The sequence below is a fragment of the Hypanus sabinus genome, chromosome 15 (genome assembly GCF_030144855.1).
Source record: "Hypanus sabinus isolate sHypSab1 chromosome 15, sHypSab1.hap1, whole genome shotgun sequence".
Lineage (NCBI taxonomy): Eukaryota > Metazoa > Chordata > Chondrichthyes > Myliobatiformes > Dasyatidae > Hypanus > Hypanus sabinus.
The window spans coordinates 48,030,615-48,054,088 of NC_082720.1; the positions used below are offsets into that span (position 1 = coordinate 48,030,615).

General features: G+C 39.7%; 1 protein-coding gene across 1 annotated transcript in view; it reads left to right on the plus strand.

Moving 5' to 3' along the window:
- Positions 1 to 22,713, plus strand: part of LOC132405489 (uncharacterized) — a 57,587-nt gene extending 34,874 nt beyond the window's left edge. Inside the window, exon 3 of the transcript XR_009515892.1 lies at positions 22,638 to 22,713. The gene's annotated coding sequence lies outside the window, so the exon portion shown is untranslated. The remainder of the gene's footprint in view (positions 1 to 22,637) is intronic.
- The last annotated feature ends 761 nt before the right edge of the window (positions 22,714 to 23,474 follow it).

The window sequence follows — 23,474 nt, forward strand, 5'->3', positions numbered from 1 at the left end:
ATATGTAAAATCAAAACTGGGAAAACAAATAGGCTTGGAACAGGGTCACATTACATCATATGAAAATATTGAATAAATGGTCTCCATATCTTTTCAAATTTAATAGGTATCAAATACAACACTTCTAATTTTTTCTAAATTTAGACATAACATGGTTTGAGAAAACCAATGAAATACGGTAGGAGGATTAATTTTTTTTTTCCAATTCAACAAAATAGATCTAGCCATTAATGTAAGAAATGCAATCATTCGACAAGCAGAAGAGGATAAATGGAGTGAGTCCATCATTGGTAAACCAAAAATTGCAGTAATAGGATGAGGTTGTAAATCAATGTTCAATACCGTGGAAATAATATCAAAAATGTCTTTCCAATATTTTTTCAAAAGCGGACAAGACCAAAACATATGAGTTAAAGACGTTATCTCAGAATGACATCTGTCACAAATAGGATTTATATAGGAATAAAAATGAGCCAATTTATCCTTGGACATATGAGCCCTATGCACAACTTTAAACTTTATTAATGAATGTTTAGCACATATAGATGATGAATTAACTAATTGAGAATTTTATCCCAATTCTCAATAAGGATAGTAAGGTTAAGTTCTCTTTCCCAATCATTTTTAATCTTACAGAAGAGCTCTGAATGTATCTTCATAATTATATTGTAGGGTTTTGATATTACCCCTTTCTGAGAAGGATTTAGTTCTAGCAAATTCTCCAAAATACCCGAAGACACAAGATTTGGAAAGGTAGGAAGTACAGTATTTAAGAAATTCCTAACCTGTAAATATCTAAAAAAATGAAATCTAGGCAAATTATGTTTATTAGATAATTGTTCAAAAGACATAAAACAATTATCCAAAAATAAATTGGAAAATCGTAGTAATCCTTTAGTTTTCCAAGCTGAATAAGCTTGGTCTATAATAGAAGGATAAAAAAAGCAATTGGATACAATAGGTACAATAGGAATATTTAAAACAAACTGAGTCAACCCAAAAAATTTCCGAAATTGAAACCATATACATAAAGTATGTTTAACTATTGGATTGTCAATTCGTTTCTGCAATTTAGAAAGAGCAAAGGGAAGAGAAGACCCTAAAATAGAACCCAATGAAAATCCTTGTACAGATTTAATTTCCAAGTTCACCCAATCAGGGCTAAAAGATAAATCCCAATCTTTTAACCAACATATCAAATATCAAATAACATACCAACATAACATATCAGATATTGACTGCCCAATAATAAAATCTAAAATTAGGCAATGCCAATCCACCTTCCTTCCTTGCCTTTTGTAAATATTTTTTTACCTAATCTAGGATTTTTATTCTGCCATATATATGAGGAAATTTTTGAATCAACATTAGCAAAAAAAGATTTTGGAATAAAAATTGGTACCGCTTGAAATATATATAAAAACTTGGGTAAAATAACCATCTTAATAGCATTAATCCGACCTATCAGAGATAAAGATACCAATGACCATTTAGTAAACAAACATTTAATCTGATCCATTAGGGGTAAAAAATTAACCTTAAATAAGTCCTTATAATTTTTTGTGATTTTAATCCCTAAGTAAATAAATGAGTCATTAACTAATTTAAAAGGTAAATTTCCATAAATTGGAACCTGTCTATTTAAAGGAAACAATTCACTCTTATTAAGATTTAATTTATACCTGGAAAAATTACTATATTGAGCCAACAATGATATAACTGCAGGAATGGATTTCTCAGGATCAGAAATAAATAATAATAAATCATCTGCATATAATGATAGCTTATGTATATCCGTCCCACGAGTAATGCCAAAAATGTTCAGTGATTCTCTGATAGCAATTGCCAAGCAATATCAAATAATAATGGACTAAGAGGACAGCCTTGTCTAGTACCCCAAAATAAACGAAAAATGGAGATCTTTGATTGTTAGTAAAAACCGAGGCTACTGGAGTATGATATATCAGTTTAATCCAGGAAATGAATGTCAGACTAAAATTAAACTTCTCAAACACAGTAAATAAGTATGGCCATTCAACTCTATCAAATGCTTTCTCCGCATCTAATGAAATGACACATTCTGAAGTGCTAAGTGAAGGAGTATAAACAATACTCAATAATCTCCTAACATTGAAAAAAGAATAGCGATTTTTAATAAAACCAGTTTTATCTTCCGAGATAATTTGAGATAATACCTTCTCCAGCCTGGATGCCAGTAACTTGGAAAAGATCTTGGAATCTACATTCAATAAGGATATTGGTCTATAGGATGCACAGTCAGTAGGGTCTTTATCTTTCTTCAATATTAAAGAAGTGGAAGCTCTATAAAAAGATTGTGGCAGATTACCCAATCTAATTGCTTCTTCAAAAACCCTGCATAACCAAGGAGAAAGAGTAGAGGAAAAACATTTTAAAAATTCTACTGTATACCCATCTGGACCTGGTGCTTTCCCAGAATTCATAGAGGAAATAACCCCTTTAATTTCTGCAGCTGCAATAGGAGTTTCTAATATTGAAAGATCATCTGATGATAATTTTGGAAAATTCAATTTCCCAAGAAAATCATACATGATATTATAATCATGAGGGAATTCAGAATGAATACAGGGAGGTATAAAAATCTTGAAAAGATTTGTTTATCTCATCATGGTTAAATGTCAGATCCCCATTCTGCTGACGAATCTTAATAATTTGGCGTTTAACCAAAGCATTCTTCAATTGACCAGCTAACAGTTTACCCGATTTATCACTATGTATATAAAAATCAGATCTGGTTTTCATTGATTGATTTTCAATCAAAGATGTAAGTAATAAACTATGTTCCATTTGAATTTCAACCCTTTGTTTGTAAAGCTCCTTACTAGGAGCAGTCGAATATTTCTTGTCAATCTCTTTAATTTTATCAACCAATAAAAGAGTTTCCTTCTTAATGCGTTTTCTCAAACCAACGGAATAGAAGATAATCTGTCCATGTATATATGCTTTAAAAGTGTCCCAAAAGTGTTCTGCAAGAAATATCATCCGTGGAATTAGTTGAAAAGAAGAAATCAATCTGTTCCTTCATAAATTTAATAAAATCCAGATCTTGCAGTAAGGTAGAATCAAAACACCATTGTCTAGCACTAGAAGCTGTATCCGTAAATTTAATAGAAAGTTTTAATGGAGCATGGTCAGAGATGGCTATAATATCATAATTACAACCAATTACCGATGGAATAAAACAGGAGTCAATAAAAAAATAATCAATTCTCGAGTAAGAATGATAAACATGTGAGAAAAATGAAAACTCTTTGTCCTTAGAATGTCAAAATCTCCAAATATCAAAAATTCTATTATCAGTCAAAAAAAGTGTTAATTATAAGTGGCCGACTTATTAGGTAAAGTCTGAGTAGAAATAGATCTGTCCAACAAAGGATTTAAACAACAATTAAAGTCACCACCCATTATTAAGCTATATTCATTTAAATTAGGTAGAGAAGTAAATAAGGACTTAAAAAAATTGGGATAATCCACATTTGGAGCAAAAACATTAACCATAGCAACCTTTTTGTTAAAAAGTAACCCAGTAATTAACAAAAATCTACCATTCAGATCCAAAAAAATATCATGTTCGACAAATGCAATAGAGGAGTCAATAAAAATTGAAACTCCCTTTACTTTAGCATTTGAATTCGAATAGTACTGTTGACCCCTCCAAAACCTAAAAAAACAATGATTATCCTCTTTCCTCACATGAGTTCTTGTACAAAAATAATATGTGCATTCAGTCTTTGGAATACTTTGAAAATCTTTTTCCATTTAATCAGCTGGTTTAAGCCATTAGTATTCCAAGAGACAAAATTAATGGTCTGAGTCATATTTCTGAAATCAACCCTTTGGTATATAAAGGGTTAATCAAATTATGAACTCATGCACCCGGAAGAGGAACAAAAATAAGGAGCGGATCCAGAAGTGATGACATCGCGGACATTTTAGTAGTTTAAAATCAGCCCAAATGAAAAAACTAAAAAAAAACTGATAAAAAGAACTTTAGATTTAGGAAAAAACTCCCCACCCCCCACCCAAGAAGAGAAAGCTCCTCCCCAGCCAGAAGAAGGCTGGGAAGAAAGAGGAATGAAACTAAATCTACCCCCATATCAGCAGAAGGCAACTCCGTATAAAAAAGGAAAAAAAAGATCCACCCAAACTCTAAAAATAAAAATGATCACTATACTAAAACCAAACTTCTTAATATAATTGCTGGTAAAAAACAAAAAGAATATAATCACTAGTAACTTATAAATCAGGTTAAAACCCAAGCAAACCAAAAAATAATTTGAATGTGATAAGAAATGCATTATAGGAAGAAGATGAGAGAAAAAAAATGGCGAAATCAAAAAAAAGCCAAAAATATTTTAGAGAAGAAACCGCCATCTTAGTAAAAAAAAAATTCGCCTTCAAAGCATTAATAATAATGACCAAAGATAAAGTACAGTGGTTAAATAAGTAAAATAAAAAGATTAGTACGTTGAAAAAAACTTTAATTAGAGTATAAAATATAGAGTAAACCTACACCAATAGCCAGAAACAAAATCTGGTTTTGGAAACAAAAACTATCTTGTAATGATCAAAATCACTCATTTATTAGAGACAAGAATCCGAAGCAGTAGGGTAGTTCTCATTCAGAAAGCTTCGAGCTTCGGATGTAGAAAGGAAAACACGCCGTGGTGCATTCGGAGGTGAGATTCTGAGCTTTGCAGGGTATAAGAGTGCAGGTTTTAGATTTTTCTCATAACATTTGGACATCAGAGGTTTAAAAAGAAGCCTTGCCTTCATTACTTCTGGACTAAAATCCTCCACTAATCGAAAATCGAATTCTTGGAATTTGGCCATCCCTAAATGCCGAGCCACATGAATAAGTTGCTCTTTGACATGCACATAGTGAAATCGGAAAATTACAACCGGTGGTTTAGCTGAAGAACTTGGTGATCGACGCATAATTCTGTGAGCACGATCAAGTAACGGAGGACTGTCTGGGAATACAGAAGGGAACGCATCCTTTAAAAGTTGAGCAAAATACTTCGAGGGGTCCCCTTGTTCAATACCTTCCGGGAGACCAAATATGCGTAAGTTCTGTCTTCTGGACCGATTTTCAAAGTCGACACTCTTGGCTTTAAGTGTTTCCACCTGTTTAATCATCGAAGATAATTTCTGCTCCAGTTTTTCGATTATCAAGTCTCGCTTCCGAGAGTCCTCTTGCAAAGTTGCGATTAGAGCTTGCTGCTGGCTAACTACTGAATCAGTCTTATCCATATAATCCTGAAAAGCCTTTATATCTTGTTTGAAAATTTGTTGTTCTTCTTCAAATTTTTCATTTAAAAGCTCCAATAACATTTCATAAGTCAATTCGGTGCGCTTAGGATCGGTCTTTTTCTTCTTTCCGTTCCCGTTAGAATCTTTCCCAGGGTCTCACCCTTTAGATCTCAAAGCCATTTCTGTACTCATTTCTTCAAAATTCACAATAGACTCTTAAAGGTAAGTCCAAAAAAGTAGCAAGAATCTTTTGGTGTAGGTAAAAGTAAGTTAAATAAAGGTGATCATAGGTTAAGAAAAGTAAAGGTTATGGAGCGAATCTGAAACAGTGCTCACTCCATGAGCGTCTCCTGCTGACCACCCTCCTTCCCTTTCTCCTATGGTCTACTCTCGTCTCTTATCAGATTCCTTTATCTCCAACCCTTTACCCTTCCATCTCACCTGGCTTCACCTATGACCTTCTAGCTATTCTACTTGCCCTTCCCCACTTTTTTATTCTGGCATCTTCCCCTTTCCTTTACAGTCCTGAAGAAAGGTCTTGGCCCAAAATGTCGACTGTTTGTTTATTTCCATAAATGCTGCCTGGCCTGCTGAATTTCTCCAGCATTTTGTGTGTTGTTTTGGATTTCCCTCATCTGAATAATTTTTTTTGAGTTAGAAAGACATCTATCTCCATCTACTCTTTATTTGCCTTGAAACAACAGTATCTGTGAGACTTAAGTTTTCTTTATATTGGTAAACGTTTAGGAGATGCACTTTGAAGGAAGCATTAAGTTTATCGATTATTGTTATTAAGCTATTAAGCAATTGAAGCTATTCAATTGAGTGACTTGAATTCACTCAAGTCCACTATACAGTTATAGAATCTTGCATGATTGCATTACCTTGTGTAATGCTGATCATGAGAGTAATCAATAATATTCGTACACAGCGATTCTGTATTGAATCTAATACATGCTTTACTTAACTTTCTGCAGTTTCATAAAGATTTCTCATTAAAAACCCTAAAGAAAGTTAAGCTGATATTTGAGAAGGTGTTGAACTCCCTGCCTAGCTTTGTTCATAATGCACTGTGAGGGCAGTAGTGAGGTCCCTGGAGAAGATGAGGATGTTGTTGAGGGAGACAAATACATTCCTGTGAAGCATGACTCAGGACTTGTGAATGAAGGCTTGGGAAATGGCTGGACAGTTGGGAAATCCAAAAGGCAAGATCAAGGACCCCCACTCCCCAGGTCATGCTTCTTACATAGAAACATGGAAAATGGGTGCAAGAGTAGGCCATTTGGCCCTTCGAGCCTGCACCGCCATTCAGTATGATCATGGCTGATCATCCAACTCAGAACCCTGTACCTGCTTTCTCTCCATACCCCCGATCCCTTTAGCCACAAGGGCCATATCTAACTTCCTCTTAAATATAGCCAACGAACCGGCCTCAAATGTTTCCTGTGGCAGAGAATTCCACAGATTCACCACTCTCTGTGTGAAGAAGTTTTCTCTCATCTCGGTCCTAAAAGGCTTCCCCTTTATCCTTAAACTGTGACCCCTCGTTCTGGACTTCCCCAACATTGGAAACAATCTTCCTGCATCTAGCCTGTCCAATCCCTTTAGAATTTTATACGTTTCAATAAGATCCCCCCTTAATCTTCTAAATTCCAGTGAGTATAAGCCTAGTCGATTCAATCTTTCTTCATATGAAAGTCCTGCCATCCCAGGGATCAATCTGGTGAACCTTCTCTGTACTTCCTCTATGGTAAGATTGTCTTTCTTCAGATTAGGGGACCAAAACTGCACATAATATTCTACGTGCAGTCTCACCAAGGCCTTGTACAACTGCAGTAGAACCTCCCTGCTCCTGTACTCAAATCCTTTTGCTATGAATGCCAACATACCATTTGCCTTTTTCACCGCCTGCTGTACCTGCATGCCCACTTTCCATGACTGGTGTACAATGACACCCAGGTCTCGGTTGCATCTCCCCTTTTCCTAATCGGCCACCGTTCAGATAATAATCTATTTTCCTGTTCTTGCAACTAAAGTGGATAACCTCACATTTATCCACATTAAATTGCATCTGCCATGAATTTGCCCACTCACCTAACCTATCCAAGTCACCCTGCACCCTCTTAGCATCCTCCTCACAGCTAACACCGCCGCCCAGCTTCATGTCATCCGTAAACTTGCAGATGCTGCATTTAATTCCCTCGTCTAAATCATTAATATATATTGTAAACAACTGGGGTCCCAGCACTGAGCCTTGCGGTACCCCACTAGTCACTGCCTGCCATTCTGAAAAGGTCCCGTTTACTCCCACTCTTTGCTTCCTGTCTGCCAACCAATTCTCTATCTACATCAATACCATACCCTCAATACCGTGTGCTTTAAGTTTGCACACTAATCTCCTGTGTGGGACCTTGTCAAAAGCCTTTTGAAAATCTAAATATACCACATCCACTGGCTCTCCCCTATCCACTCTACTAGTTGCATCTTCAAAAAATTCCATAAGATTCGTCAGACATGATTTTCCATTCACAAATCCATGCTGACTTTGTCCGATGATTTCACCTCTTTCCAAATGTGCTGTTATCACATCTTTGATAACTGACTCTAGCATTTTCCCCACCACCAATGTCAGACTAACCGGTCTATAATTCCCTGGTCTTCTTGATGTTTCCTTCAGGAAGGAGGTACAGGAGCCTCAGGACCTAGGTCAGGAACAGTTCTACTCTTCAATCATCAGGCTCTTGAATCAGAGGGGATAACTTAATTCGCCCCATCACTGAACCCATATCCTATGGACTCACTTTTGAGGACTCTACAACTCACGTTCAGTATTACTTATTGCTTATTTATTATTAATTCTTTTATTCAATAGGTACATTTAATGTCAGAGAAATGTATATGATATAAGTCCTGAAATTCTTTTTCTTCACAAACATCCACAAAAACAGAAGAGTGCCCCAAAGAATGAATGACAGTTAAATGTTAGAATCCCAAAGGGCCCCAATTCCCCTCCAATGCACAAGCAGCAGCAAAGCAACAATTCCCCCCCACCCAAAAAAAAACATCAGTGCCCCCCCCACCAAGCACTCAAGCGTACGGCAAAGCATCAAAAAAAGACAGTCTTCGTCTCCTGTTCTTAATATTTATTGTTTATTTATTATTATTTCTTTCTTTTGTATTTGCACACTTTATTGTCTTTTGTACATAATAAGACCATAAGATATAGGAGCAGAATTAGGCTATTTGGACCATTGAATCTGCTCTGCCATTTCATCATGGTTGATTTAACTTTCCTCTCAGTCCCAATCTCTTGCCTTCTCCCCATATCCCTTCATGCCCTGACCAATCAAGAATCTATCAACCTCTGCCTTAAAAATACATAAAGACGTGTCCTGCCCAGTTTCCTGTGGGAAAAAATTTCATGTGATCACCACTCTCGTGCTAAAGAGATTCCTCCACATCTCCATTCTAAAAGTTTGCCCCTCTATCCTGAGGTTGTATCCTCTGGTCTTAGGCTTCCCCATTATTGGAAACATCCTCTCCACATCTACTCTATCAAGGTCTTCCACCATTTATTATGTTTCAATGAGGTCACCCCTCAGCTTCTGAATTCTCGTGAATACAGGCCTAGAGCCATCAAACTCTCTTAATATGACAAGCCATTCAATCCTGGAATCATTTTTGTGAACCCACTTTGAACTTTCTCCATTTTTTGAACATCCTAAGATAAGGGGCCCAGAACTTCTCACAATATTCCAAGTGAGGCCTTACCAGTGCTTTATAAAGTCTCAATATTACATCCTTGCTTGTATATTCTAATCCTCTTGAAATTAATGCTAACATCGAATTTGCCTTCCTCACCTCAGACCTTTAGGAAATCCTGTACAAGGACTCCCATTTCTTCTTGCACCTCAGTTTTTGTATTTTCTCGCCAGATTGAAAATATCAGCCCTTTCATTTCTTCTACCAAAGTGTGTGACTGCATACTTCCAATCACTGTATTCCATCTGCCATTACTTGACCTATTTTCTTAATCTGTCCAAGTCCTCTGTAACCTCTCTATTTCCACAAAGCTACCTGCCCCTCTACTTAACTTCAAATTGTCTGCAAACTTTGCAATAAGGCCATCAATTTCATCATTTAATCATTGAAATATAATATAAAAAGAAACGGCCCCCACACAGATCCCTGTGGAACACCACGAGCCACTGGCAGCCAACCAGAAAAGGCTGCCTTTATTCCCACTCTTTGCCTCCCACCAATCAGCCACTACATTATCCTTGCTAGAATCTTTCCAGTAATACCACAGGCCCGTAGCTTGTTAAACAGCTTAATGCGAAGCAGCTTGTCAAAGGCCTTCGGAAAATCAAAGTACACAACATCAACCAATTCTCCTTTGTCTATCCTGCTTGTTATTTCTTCAAAGATTTCTAATAGATTTGTCTCGCAACATGTTCCCTTGATGAAACTATGCTGACTACGGCCTATTTTATCATGTACCTCCAAGTACCCCTAAACCATATCCTTAATAGTCAACTTCAACATCTTCCCAACCATTGAGGTCAGACTAACTGGACTATAGTTTCCTTTCTTCTTCCTCTCTCTCTCTCTCTTCCTGAAGAGTGGTATGACTTTTACCATGTACCAGTCTTCCAGAACCATTCCAGAATCTAGTGATTCTTGAAACATCATTACTAATGCCTTCACGATCTCTTCAGTCACCTTTTTCAGAACACTGGGGTGTACACCATCTGTTTCAGCTGACTTATTTACCTTCATACCTTTCAGTTTCCCAAGAATCTTCTCCCTAATAATGGTAACCTCACACACTTCATGACCTCTGACATCTGGAACTTCCACCATACTGCTAGTGTCTTCCACAGTGAAGACTGAAGCAAAATACTTATTCATTTTGTCCACTATTTCCTTATCCCCCATTAGTACCTCTCCAGCATCATTTTCCAACAGTCCAATCTCCACTCTCACCTCTCTTTTACACTTTATGTATCTGAAGAAACATTCGGTATCCTCTTTAATATTATTGGCTAGTTTACTTTCGTAATCTATCCTTACCTTCTTAATGACTTTTTTAGTTGCCTTTTGCTGGTTTTTAAAAGCCTCCCAATCCTCTAACTTCCCACTAATATTTGGCCTACTATATGCCCTCTCTTTGGCTTTTATGTTGGCTTTGACTTCTCTTGTTAGCCACAGCTGTGTCATTCTGCCTTTAGAATACTTTATCCTCTTTGGGATATATATAAACTGTGCCTTTCAAATTGCTTCCAGAAATTCCAGCTGTTGCAACTCTGCTGTCATCCCTGCCAGTGTTATTTTCCAACCAACTCTAGCCAACTCTTCTCATGCCTCTAATTCCCTTTGCTCCACTGTGATACTGATACTGACTTTAGCTTCTCCTTCTCAAATTTTAGGGTAAGTTTGATCATATTGTGATCTCTTGCCTCTCAGGTTCTTTTACCTTAACCTTTCTTTCACCTTTACCTTTCTATCTCCTGTTGTAATTTGTAGGCCACATCATTACTACTGTTTGGGGATCTGTATACAATTCTCATCAGGGCCTTTTTATCCTTGTAATTCCTTGGCTGTATCCACAATGATTCAACGTATTCCAACCTGATGTCACCTCTTTCCAATTATTGGATTTACTTTTTTTACCAACAGAACAACTCACCCCCTCTGCCTTCCTGCCTGTCCTTTCTATACAAAATGTATCCTTGGACATTAAGCTTCCAGCTATAATCTTTCAGCCATCGTACTTGCCAGTCTGCAAATGTGCTACAAATTCATCTATCTATTCACCTTATTACATGTACAGTGCATATTCAAGTATAACATCCTCAACTTGTATTCACCCTTTTAGATTTTGTCTGGTTTTTACATTGCACCTCATCCAGTTGATGCAATTTTTCCCTATCAGCAGCTTCTCCATTATTGCTTTGTTTGTAAACCAGCTACCTCATCTTAAAGCGCTCTCATTCGACTTTCCTACGATATCTCTTGCACTGATATATACAAAGCTCAAGGTCACACCATACTCAACCTTTTGATTCCTGACTTTGTCTGCAGTCTTACCAACATCAGCCTCCATAGCCTCTCCACTAACTATTCTGGCACTCTGGTTCCCATTCCCCTGCAACACTACTTTAAACCCCACTTTCCTGCTAGGATATTGGTCCCCATCCGGTTCAGGTATAAGCCTTCCCTTCTGTACAGATCGCACCTTTCCTGGAAGAGAGTCCAATGATCCAAAAATCTTATGCCCTCCCTCCTACACCAACTCCTCAGCCACATGTTAAACTGTATAATCTTCCTAGTTCTGGCCTCACTAGCACATGGCACAGGTAGCAATCCTGAAATCACAACCCTGGAGCTCCTAGCCTTCAGCTTACCACCTAATTCCCTGAACTCCCTATGCAGGCCCTTTGTCACTTGACCTACCCATGTCATTGGTACCTACATGGACCATGACTTCAGGCTGTTCATCCTTCCACATTAGAATGCTGAGGACTCCATCCAAGATATCTCGGACCCTGGCACCCTGGAGGCAACAAACCATCTGTAAATCTCCTGTCACTTGTTCTATCTGATCCTCTAACACCAGCGTACCTCTTCTTCCCTCTTCCCTTCCGAGTTGCACTGCCAGACTCAGTGCCAGAGACCCAACCACAGTGATTTTTCTCTGTTAGGTATCCAAAGTGATATACCTGTTGTTGAGAGGGATGGCCACAGGAGTACTCTGCACTGAATCCTTAACCCCCTTCCTGTCACCCAATCTCCCATGTCCTGCACCTTGTGTGTAACTACCCTTCTATATTTCCTATTTATCACCCTCTCAGCCACCCAAATCACCTGGAGTTTGTCCAGTTCCAGCTCCAACTCCTTAGCACAGATTGTTAGAAACTGCAGCTGGATGCACTTCTCGCAGATGTAGTTGTCAGAGACACTGGAGGTCTCCCTGCCTTCCCACATCCCGCAAGAGGAGCATTCCATCATCCTGCTTGGCATCTCTGCTATCCTAGCAACACACACAGAGTGCTGGAGGAATTCAGCAGGCCAGGCAGCATCTATGGAAAAGAGTAAACTGTTGATGTTTTGAGCCAAGACCCTTCCTCAGGACTGGAACGAAAGATGAGAAGTTAGAGCAAGAAGGTGGTGGTAGGGGAGGAAGAAGTATAAGGCAGTAGACGACCCCAACATTCTCACAGGAGAAGTGTCACCTCACCTGGAAGGACTGGTTGGGCCCTGAATGGTAGTGAAGGAGAAGGTGCAGGTATGGCACTTGTATGCTTGCAAGGATAAGTGCTAGGAAGGAAATCAGCAGGGAGGGGTAAATGGACAAGGGAGTCATGTAGGGAGTGATCCCTGCAGAAAATGAGGGGAGGGAAAGATGTCATTGATGGTGGAATCCCATTGGAGATGGCAGAAGTTGTGGAGATTTGTGCTGAGGTCCAAGCTCCTGATCTAAGATGGCGGCGCGACTTTAGACTCCACCAGCCTGACGATTGAGCCCTGGTCCGAGTTCCACCTTAGGTATATCATTGCTCCATAGGCGCACTCGCTTCCATCAGAGAACGTGATTGCCCAGGGTTCCTCAGTGAAGCACGGGGGAGTCAGTGCCCTGGTGAACTTTACTCCAAGTTGAACGTACTCCTCGAAGAGCTTAATTGCATCCTCCCTGAGGCCTTCTGAGAGTGCTGTCCCATGTGTCTTTGACTCGACACCTTTCGCCCTTTGCCTCTTGGAACGCCCTTCGTACCGGAATAGCTCCCTTCTGCTTAGCAGGAGTTACCAGGCCAACTCAATCATACAGCCCTGATACTTGGCTGAGCAGTTCTCTTCGTGTCAGGGGGTTTGGTGTCTGGTCTCTGATTTGCTCTTGTAGAAGGTCTTGGCCAAGTCTCATTTTTTTCATTTCTCTTCAGGAAATTGATTGCAATTATGACATGGAGTTTGTCCTCTTCTACTATGTAGCCCAGGCCAAGTGCCTTGTTGTCATCATCACGCATTTGGTTTGGCAAGACCATGGTTTCTGCCTTGGACTTCTCCAGCTTGTCATTGCACTCTTTCCTCCCACTTTGCCCAGAAAAGACCCAAGGCTTGAGCTCAAAACCTCTGGCCTTCAGGATCTGCTCCACATTTGCTGTGATGGATTTCAGCTGGTCAAGGTTGTTGTGGGATGTGAGAATGTCATCAACGTAGCTGTCGTGTTGGAGCACCTGCCACTCCTCTTTGAGGTGGGTGAAAGGAGGGAGGTTAGCAGTTTCGCGCATTGCTAGCTGCACAATGCACCCTGCTGGTTTGTCTCTGATGTTCACTCTTGTGATTGCATTTTCCCCCAGCTCTTCGTGCTCGGAGTCTCGCCAGAGGAATCTATGCAGGTGCACTTCTCGGTCTTCCAACCAAACCGGATTATACATCTTTTTTATTTCACCCAGAGCAGCGTACACTCCACCCCTAAATGTAAGTAGGACAGATCGAATCTGGTTGAGGACATCTGGACCTTTCATTAGCAGGTCGTTCAAGCTCACACCTCTGAGCGTTTGGCTGCTGTTCCACACGAGTCTCACTGGGGTCGTGACAGAGTGTGGGTTCGGAGCAATAAGGTGACTCACGTACCAGACTGGCCCGTTCCAGTTGATGACCGTGTCTTAGGATAATTTCATTGCAGCCCTTCGATTGACCATGTCATGCACTTGAGCAGTGTAGGCAGCTTTCCACTCGGGTTCTTTGGCTAGTTGCTTTTCCGTCCTGAGAAATGTAGCCTTGACTGTTCTTTTATTGTTTGGCAAGGAAGCTGGATCTTCTAACCAAGGATATCTGGCATGCCAATGTGGTCCCTTGCTGTGGCGGTCACCTGTGACACAGGTGAGGCCTCTTCTTACAACTTCAAGTTCCCTCTCTTCAGCACGAGTCATTCCTTTGCCGCCTGGCTGGCAGTTTCCGCAGCGGTAACTCCCACATTTTGGCTCGCATGCTGCACCAATACTATCCCACTTCCACCACTCTAGGAAGTCCTGGTTGGTGGTTGAAGAACCTGACTCTTGGAGCTTGATGCCATCCTGTCTATTTGGTGGAAGTTACTCTGGGACCCAGCTGGTGAGCTCCTCGTACTTTACAGCAGCCGCTCTCATTGACCTTGCAAAATGTGTCTTGGACATGTGGGCCGACACAGACAGCTCCTCAAAGAGATCAGGATGTGCTCCTCCAACTGTCTTCCCCAGTGGTCCGTCCCACAGCACGAGGTCTCCAACAGCTCTGGTTTTCTGAGATGCTAGCTGACCTCTCTATGGCTTACGAGTAAACCTATTTCCCTGGGTCTCACAAGTTCATTAAGCGGTATGTCTGGGAAGAATTTCTGCAGTTGCTTTGGTGTCACATGTTTGTGGACATTTGCAATGCTCTCTAGTCCATAACAAACCAATTGGTGTGATCTGAGAGTGCCCTTGGAAGTGTTTACTCTGATTTTTAGAAGGTACCGCTTTGTCTCCAATTTTTTTGTCCAGCATTACCTCAAGAAGCATGATAATCACTGGCAGCTCTTGCAATCCACTTTCCAACAGAAGGCCCAGTTTACCTTTCACAGTGCAGAAGGCTCTGGATGCAGTGTTTGAAAATACATCGCGACATTGTTTGGCCAATTCTGGTGAAAGTTCCTCTGTATATTTCTTCCTGCCTTTATCGTTCCATCAGTCATTAGTCATTAGGTGAAAAAACTGGCTGCCTCTCTGGACTTTATAGATGGATTCCAACCTGCACAGTCTCCGTTTCTCTAATAGACCATTATGTTTTCAAACCAGGCGACCCCTACCGAAGGTTCCCGAACTCTTCTTAAACCTTGCGCCATTTCCCAGAAGTGCCTGCGCGCGATGATCCCCGTGACGAAGCTAGTGCTAACCCAAACGCAGTGCTCTTTTCCGTGAAACAGTCTCTTTAGTTATTTAAAGTTCAGCATCTTACCGCAGATTCCAACGCTGCTCCCAGACCATCGCTGTGATGCTGCGGGGTCCCCCCAATGTTCCAGGCAGAAGCAGCACTCAGGCAGTGAGTTCCATTTGGTCTATCAGTGGATTCTTGCTATTACTTTTAAATTTTATTTTCTTTTGCCTCTAGGTCCCAATACTTTCTAGAAACTCTAGTTTGACTTGACAATACTTCCCATTCCATCAAGCCAGTCTGTGGCCTCCTCTACTATTACAATGAGGCACACTCAGGTAGGAGGAGCAGCAACTTTATTTCATCTGGGTAGCCTCCAACCTGATGCCCTGAACATCGATTTCTCAAATTTCTGGTAATTGCACTCCCCCTTCACCATTCCCATTCATATTTCCTTCCTGCACCTCATCTCTCACCTGCCCATCATCTCCCTCTGGTGCTCCAATCCCTTCCCTTTCTACCATGATCTTCTACCCTCTCCTATCAGATTCCCATGTTTCCAACTCTTTATCTCTTTCACCAATCAACTTCCCAACTCTTTACTTCATTCCCCCCTCCCAGTTTCACCTATTACCTCACACTTTGTACTTCTTCCTCCATTCCCCTTCTTGCTCTAACTTCTCAGCTTCTCCCTCCTCTCCCCCACCAAGCCCTGATGAAGGGTCTCAGTCCAAAACATATTTTTCCGTAGATGCTGACTGGCCTGCTAAGTTCCTCCAGTATTTTGTGTGTGTTGCATGCATTTCCAGAATCTCGTCTTCTCTATCGTCCAAATTGAATAGATATAAAGAAGAGAAGGGGGAAAAAATTAACCTTGAACCCTTCTTTCCTTTGTCTTCTCTGACTGAGCCTGTCTTTTTGAGGAGGCCTTGAAGAGCTAAAGATCACCACTCTATCCACTCAGCCAACAACCACTGCAATGATGGCCGCCGTGCTTTCCGCTCCTTCCTTTAATTTGCTCTTGCTAATCAATCCCAAACGGCAATTGGTCACCGGTCGAAGTTCTTTTTCACTGTAGCAACCCCATCCTGCCTTTTCTATTCAGGCAGCCAACCTGAGTGAAATACCCCTCTCAAAACTTCTGCTGTCTAGATTGATTGCTGGTTGAAGCACATTGATTGATTGCCCATCCTTTTGGGTATAGTGTTTCAATGATTCTATTGTGTTTCTTGGAGTTACTGTGTATGCCCGCAAGAAAATGAATCTTAGCGTTGTATATGGTAACATATAGGTAGTTTGGTAAGATATTTACTTTGAACTTTGAACTAGATAGAAAGTTCTTCAATACCCGGTGGTGTCATTTTCCGGATGCAGTGAGTATCTGATGTGTGGATGATCAGCTGCCCCGTAGTAAGCGCACAAGTGGTTTCTCCACCAACGCACACGCTCTTGGGGCTCGTGTTAAGGGAGCTCTCCCCAACAGCATGGGCTCTGGAGGCATTGCCGATACGGGTCCTGCAGCCTGAAATGGTTCTGGGAATGGAACTGGAATTCTGGAAGGTGATCCTTGGAGGGTTATTTCATCAGATGCTCGTCAATACAGAGGGCCACAGTAAAGGGGCTATTCGACGTCGGTGGCCGTGATGGTAATGGGCCGGCAGCCCTTCTACTTTCCATCCACACTCCAGCACGAGGGTCCTGAGTTCCACAGTGTAATCCAACATCGAGTGTCAGTCCGATACTTAAGCGCATCTCAGTGGCGAATTCCCCCTATTTACTGCAAATGATGCTTTTATTGTCCCAGTTAGTGGCTGCCCAGGTTAGAGCTCATGCAGTCAAGAGAGAGATGTCGGAGGCAATCTTGACTCGATCCACAGAATGCAGGGTTGGCTGGAGATCAAAGTGTAAAACACACTGCAGCATCGGGTTGTCTAAAAGCTGATTTATACTTGTGCATATGACTTCTGCGTAGGCTCTACACTGCAGCGCGCATGCCTTGGACTGCGCCAAAATGCTAGTTGGCGATGGGGTTTCTTTGCCACTGTATTGAGTTCCTTCGTGAGAGACATGGACGAGGAAATGCATTTCAAGCATTTTCGCATGTCAGCAGGTAGATTTGACGTTTTGGCTCATCTATTTCACATCAGTGTACAGACATGGCGGAGAAGAAGCAACCAGAAATGCGTAGGAGGAAATGCCATGCTACCAAGCGGACCAATCACAGTTGTTGCGGTCTGTGTCGCTGCGACGCGTGAGTTATTTTTTTGGGGAGGTGCACGTCACCCCACGGCGTAGGGTATGCGGTACCTATGGTGTTTCTGTGATGCACAAGTATAAATCAGTCTTAAGCGTTCAGGCACCGGAATCCAGGGCACAAAGGGAGGAGGTTGACTGGTGCGGGATTGCTGTATCGAGATGGAGAGTTGGAACCGTGTGGCAAGTAGAAAGCCAATAGTTTCTTGCTGATTGTGGATCGTGCATTCATGTCAGCAGGCGATTTCCTTTAGGTGACCAAACTCAGCTGGATCAGTCACTGACTCACCCATCCTCTATTTAGCAGTAAACGATACTTTAGTAAGGACTGTGGATGAGAGTTGGGCTTGTGGGACAGATGATGAGTTGGAAACAAGTAGGAGGTGACTCCTCTTAGCTGGGTGGAAACTGGGAGCAGCCTAGCTCTGCAGGCCTGACAAAAGGAACATACACGAAACAGCCAACAAATAAGCTTACATCACTGAAGAAAATAGAAAAGCCAAAAAACTATTTGTTGTAAATGTGAAGATATTCAGACATATGGTAAATTGCAATTACTTTTCCATTGTCTCCATGGAGAATTAATATTTGTAGTAATCTGAGCAATGGTCTTAAAGAGACCATTGTAATACTAAGGGATACATAAATCTTGGTTGGGTCAAAACCTGTCACAGGATTCTGGTACAATATTGTTTGTATAACCCTTCTATATGTAAGGATTTACTTTATGCTGTAAAACCAATTGAAGGATTTTAGCCTGTGTCAATTCTCTCACCACGTCCATTAGGACTTATCGAATTTAGCAGGCAAGGGTGCTGCTAACCCATTGAAATATTACATTGAAATGAAGTGATTGCACTTCATCCGCTTGTTAAGTGTTGCTTCCACATTTTGTTCAATGTAACTGCAAGATGCTGACCTGCACCTCAAGCATAACTTGCTTGTGCTGCCAAAACAACTGAAGGAGTGCAAAATATTTCACCTCTCAGTCAACAGGAGTAGAATAAATTTGGTAGTTGCAGATCAATCACATTTATATAAGGATGAACCAAAATAATAATCGAGAAGAAAATTAACAGCTACATGGGTGTTAATCTAGTAAATTATATTTGGGTAACTTAAATTGTTTTTGAAAAGCTGCTCTAGTGTATCTGGACTTCTAAATAGTACTTAATAAAGTTTAATTTTTGACATTGTTAACAATTAGAAGATCATGGGATAAAAATAGGAGTAATGTGTTCGCAAAATTGATAAAGAAGTTAAAGTTGTGTTGAATTTTTGCTCTCTGGATTGCAGCGTCATTCCTCGCATTTTGTGCCAGAACACGTTTTTGATAAATACCAGTGTCTTGAACTCCATGGGCAATTTTAAAGTTTGTATGGGATGTAAACATTGGAAGTATGGCAAAAAAAAACAAAAATTACAGACTTCAAAATGTGGTATACGGGTTGTTAGATAATTGGAGATCTGGCAGATTAGAAGCTGGAGCAATTTTTTGGAAATATAAAAAATGCATAATGAATTATATGCTTTAAAAGTGTGTATAAGTATTAACTTGTCACGTTTGTGCAGAACTCTGAATGTGACAGAGCAGGTTAGCAAATTATTTAACAAAATGATTGTGGGCTTCATAAGTAGAAGGAAAAGCCAGGAACTAATTAGAAGTCTTAATTCAGACCCAGCAATATTTGGACCCCACACTTTAAGAAAGGCAAGGAGTTTTACCAGAATGATTCCAGGAATGGAGGATCATAATTATGTTTGCAAAAGCAACAACAGCAAGAGGAAATTTGTTTGAGATAATTAAAAGCATGATAGGTCTAAACAAAATAGAATAAAAATTGATAGCGGTGTCTGAATTAAGCTGGACTGGATATGGAAAGATAAGCTTGTAGGGAGGTCCAAATAGTGAGTGGTCTACAGTTAGAGGTACAGTATGTGTCAAAGTCTGCAAAGCTTTGCAGCTGTAAAAGAAAAGTGATTTTAGAAATTTTTTAAATGTTTCTGACTTTGGGACATTTACTTTTTTAAATATTTTATTAAAAATTGAAATTATTAAAACATTAAAAATAATGAGCAGATAGAAATAATTAAAATGTATATAAGGGAAAATAATTGCAAATAACTCTTTCCCACACTTTCCTATGCAGAACGCTTAGAGTCTCCGTTGAATTTGTTGAGACTATAGAACCTGTATCAGGTCTAATTTGGAATAATCAACACGTACAAACAAGCTGGAACTCAGCAGGTTGGGCAGCATCTGTGGAAACAAGCAGTCAACGTTTCAGGCCCAGACCCTTCGTCAGGACTGAAGAAGGAGGGGGCAGGGGCCCTATAAAGAAGGTGGGGGAGGGTGGGAAGGAGAAGACTGGTAGGTGCCAGGTGAAAAACCAATCAGGGGAAAGATCACGGGCAGAATGGTACACAAACAGAATCTAAGGTGTTGCTCTTCCACAAAAGGAGGCCATGGATCAACATGTTGAAACGGGAATGGAAATTAAAATGTTTGAAGCCAGGAATTCCTGCTTGTGGTGGATAGTGTGGAGGTGATCAATGAAGTGGTCCCCCCAACTTACAACAGGTCTCACCAACTTAGAGGAGGCTACATCAGGAGCACTGGACAACATGGTCAACCCCAACAGATTTTGCAGGTGAGGTGTTGCCTCAGCAAATAGTATGATTTAGCCCATGATGTTGAGTGACTGAAGATGTGTTTTTACTTTTTTTTTACTTTGATGGGTGGAGTGCAAATGTGGCAATATTGGATATATTTTAGAAGGTATGTTAATATCAGCAAATGGACAAGTTTTTAGATTAATAGGAAGACTGACTCATTTGGTAGAAGCCAAGCCCTTTTCCATGTAACTAAATCAAGAAGTCATGAAACTCAAAGCTATGCCATCTAGGTTAAATAAACAATTTTTGTTGATGTACAGATTCTTTCTGTTAGGTTGTTTTGTCAATGTTTAATTATGGGGATATGGCCAAAGGGATAATTCGTTCACTGAAAAATTATTGCAAAAGCTTTTCTCATTGTGATACTTGCACTTGTTCATTATATATGTCATATATTGCCCAAATTTGTCATCATTTGTGAAAAACAAAGAGAAAGATTAAAAATGTTGGTTAATTGTGGTTGAGAGTTGGAGATTCTTAATTTAGCCAACCAAAACCTACCTTTAAAACTTACCTTTTAATTCCCTGAGGTACTTATTTTTGCTACAGAACAATATTCTTCCAAACCACACCAAACTCATTTGAAGGAACTCTGTTTAATATCTGCCTCATGAAAAATCCACGGTTCCAAAGGAATTCTTAGCGAAAGGAATCATCTCAAATTTCACATTGATCTGTCCTTACAGAACTACAATTCTAAAAACCTGTCCTTCCCAAACCAATAATATTGGACTAAGCTGACAACTGGAGCATCATCTATTCCTTTTAGTGGCATTGTCATGCAGCACAGAAACAGGCCACCATGTTTTATTTTAAATACTTAAAATTAAATACCTCTCTCCACAAGAACTAAATTTTGTATTTATGTAGTGTTTTAATTTGCTAATATGTTCAATGTGTCCAATAGTAGAACTCCTGGAGAAAAAAAGATAACACTGAGCCACACAAGCAAATGTTAAAGCAGAAAAGTATGGGCAGTCAAAGTGGTTTTAAAGAGGAAAGAGAGATAATAAGATTTCAGAAAGGAATTCAAGAGCTGGTGGGCAGAAGGTACCAATGATAAAGTCATCACAAATTGTTTTGTTCTAAAGTTTACACTTGTAGTTCCCGACTCTTTTTAATGCATCTTAACAACTAAGATTGGTTAATTAATTTGCTCTAAAAAGTTGATATTATACGTTTGGACTTGTAAATAGTACTTAATAAATTTCCATCTACTGAAGTGGTTAGCAATTAGAAACCTGTGGGATGAAGGTAGAAATAATATGTTTGCAAAACTGAAATTAAAGTTGTGTTGAAATTTTGCTTTCTGGATTATAGTATCATTCCACAAGTTTTGTCTCAGGACCTCACCTGTATTTGAGTGTCTTGAACTCCATGAGCAATATTAAAGTTTGTATGTGATACAAACATTGGAAGTATTTTAAGAAAACAGAAATTGCAGACTTCAAATTGCTGTATTGTTGGAATGACTGAAGGCACAGCAGATTAAAAGGGAACACTGGTGTAATTTTTTGGAAATATAAAAAAATGCATAATATATTATACAGCATACCTATGGTGTTTGTGCAGAACTCTGAATGTGACAGAGCAGATTAACAAACCATTTGACAAAATACATGAAAGCCCTTTGTGGGCTACATAAATAGAGGCAAAAGCCAGGAACTGATTAAAAGTCTTAATTCAGACCCAGCAATATTTGGACCCCACATTTAAGAAAGGCTAGGAGTTTTTCCAGAATGATTCCAGAGATGGAGGATCATAATTATGTCTGCTAAAGCAACAACGGCCAAAAGGAAATTTCAGATAATTAAAATCATCATAGATCTAACCAAAATAGAATATAATTTGCTAAATGTATTTGAATTGCCAACAAGTGAAAGGATCTTGTTAAGGTACAGTAATTGGCTAAAGAACTGAAGTCTGAGGTTGAAGGATGAAAGTACTTTAAACTCATTGAAGTTTTACCAATAAGGGCAAGCTTCATGCAACAATTGCATAAGATACTAAATGCAAAGCCATATAGGTTGATTGTATCTGATTTAATAGTATCTTTAAAATTGGTATTGGATAACTACAGATACTAAAAATATATGTTGTATGGAAATAAAGAGTTGTCACAAACATGACAAGGATCACTGTCTGCGCTGAGCTAACGAGCAATGATTCCATGAACTGTTGTGGAAAATCTGGGCTTTGATAATCAGTATTATGTGATAGAGAACTTTTATTATAAATCAGTGTCATGTGTGGATATCGCAGCTGATTGTAAATTCTCCACACAGTGGCCCGATGAAACAAAACTGATTGTACATCAAACAATAAAGTTGCATTGGAATTTCATTTCTATAGTTGGTGATCATACAATAAATTGGTAATACTTTAAAAAAGACGGCGGTATGTTCTATATTACATGAGCAAAGCATCCATTGGCGTATTTGATAGAAAGATATTTAAGCATTCACTCCAACACAATTGAGCTACCTTATTAAGCTGTGTTTTACATATTTGCACCCATTGCACAGGTTGGACTTCTGCACTTAACTGGACTGGATGTGAAAAGATCAACTTGCAGGGAGGTCCAATTAGTGAGTAGTCTACAGTTAGAGGTAAGTATTGGTGTCTGTAAAACTTTGTAGCTGTAAGAGAAAAGTAATTTTAGCAACTTTTTAAAATGTCTCTGACTTCGGGACATTTACCTCATTTTAATATTTTTTTAAATTAAATGATTAAAACATTAAAAATAATGTGCAGATAGAAATAATTAAAATGTATGTAAGAGAAAAAAACTCTTTCTCCCACTTTCCTATGCAGAATGCTTAGAGCCTCCATTGAATTTGCTGAGACTATAGAACCTGTACCAGGTCTAACCTGGAATAAGATCTGAGTAGTCATTCGCTAAAAAACTGATGGTGAATCTCTCCAAGGTGCAGAATCTCAACAAGGTATGAGAGGTTCAAATTTATAAATAAGTTTTGGACTCTAAGAACATTGCTAAGTACACAACTGGCTTCAGTTCACATGGCAACACTGCTGAAGGAACCCAGTAGGTCAGGCAGTATCGGTGGAAAAGAGTAAACAGTCAATGTTTTAGGCTGAGACCCTTTTTCAGGACTGAGAAGGAATGGGAACGTGCCAGATTAAAAAGATTGGGGGAGGGGAAAGAGGCTTGCTGGAAGGTGATGGGCAAAGCTAGGAGGGAGGGAAAGGTCAAGGGCTGAAAAGAAAGAATCTGACAGGAGAGGAGAATGGACCATAGGAAAAAGGAAGGAGGAGGGAACTGAGCAGGAAGTAAGAGTCAGCTGAGAAGTAAAAGGTCAGAGTGGGGAATAGAAGGGGTGGGGTGAATTTGTTTTCTGGAA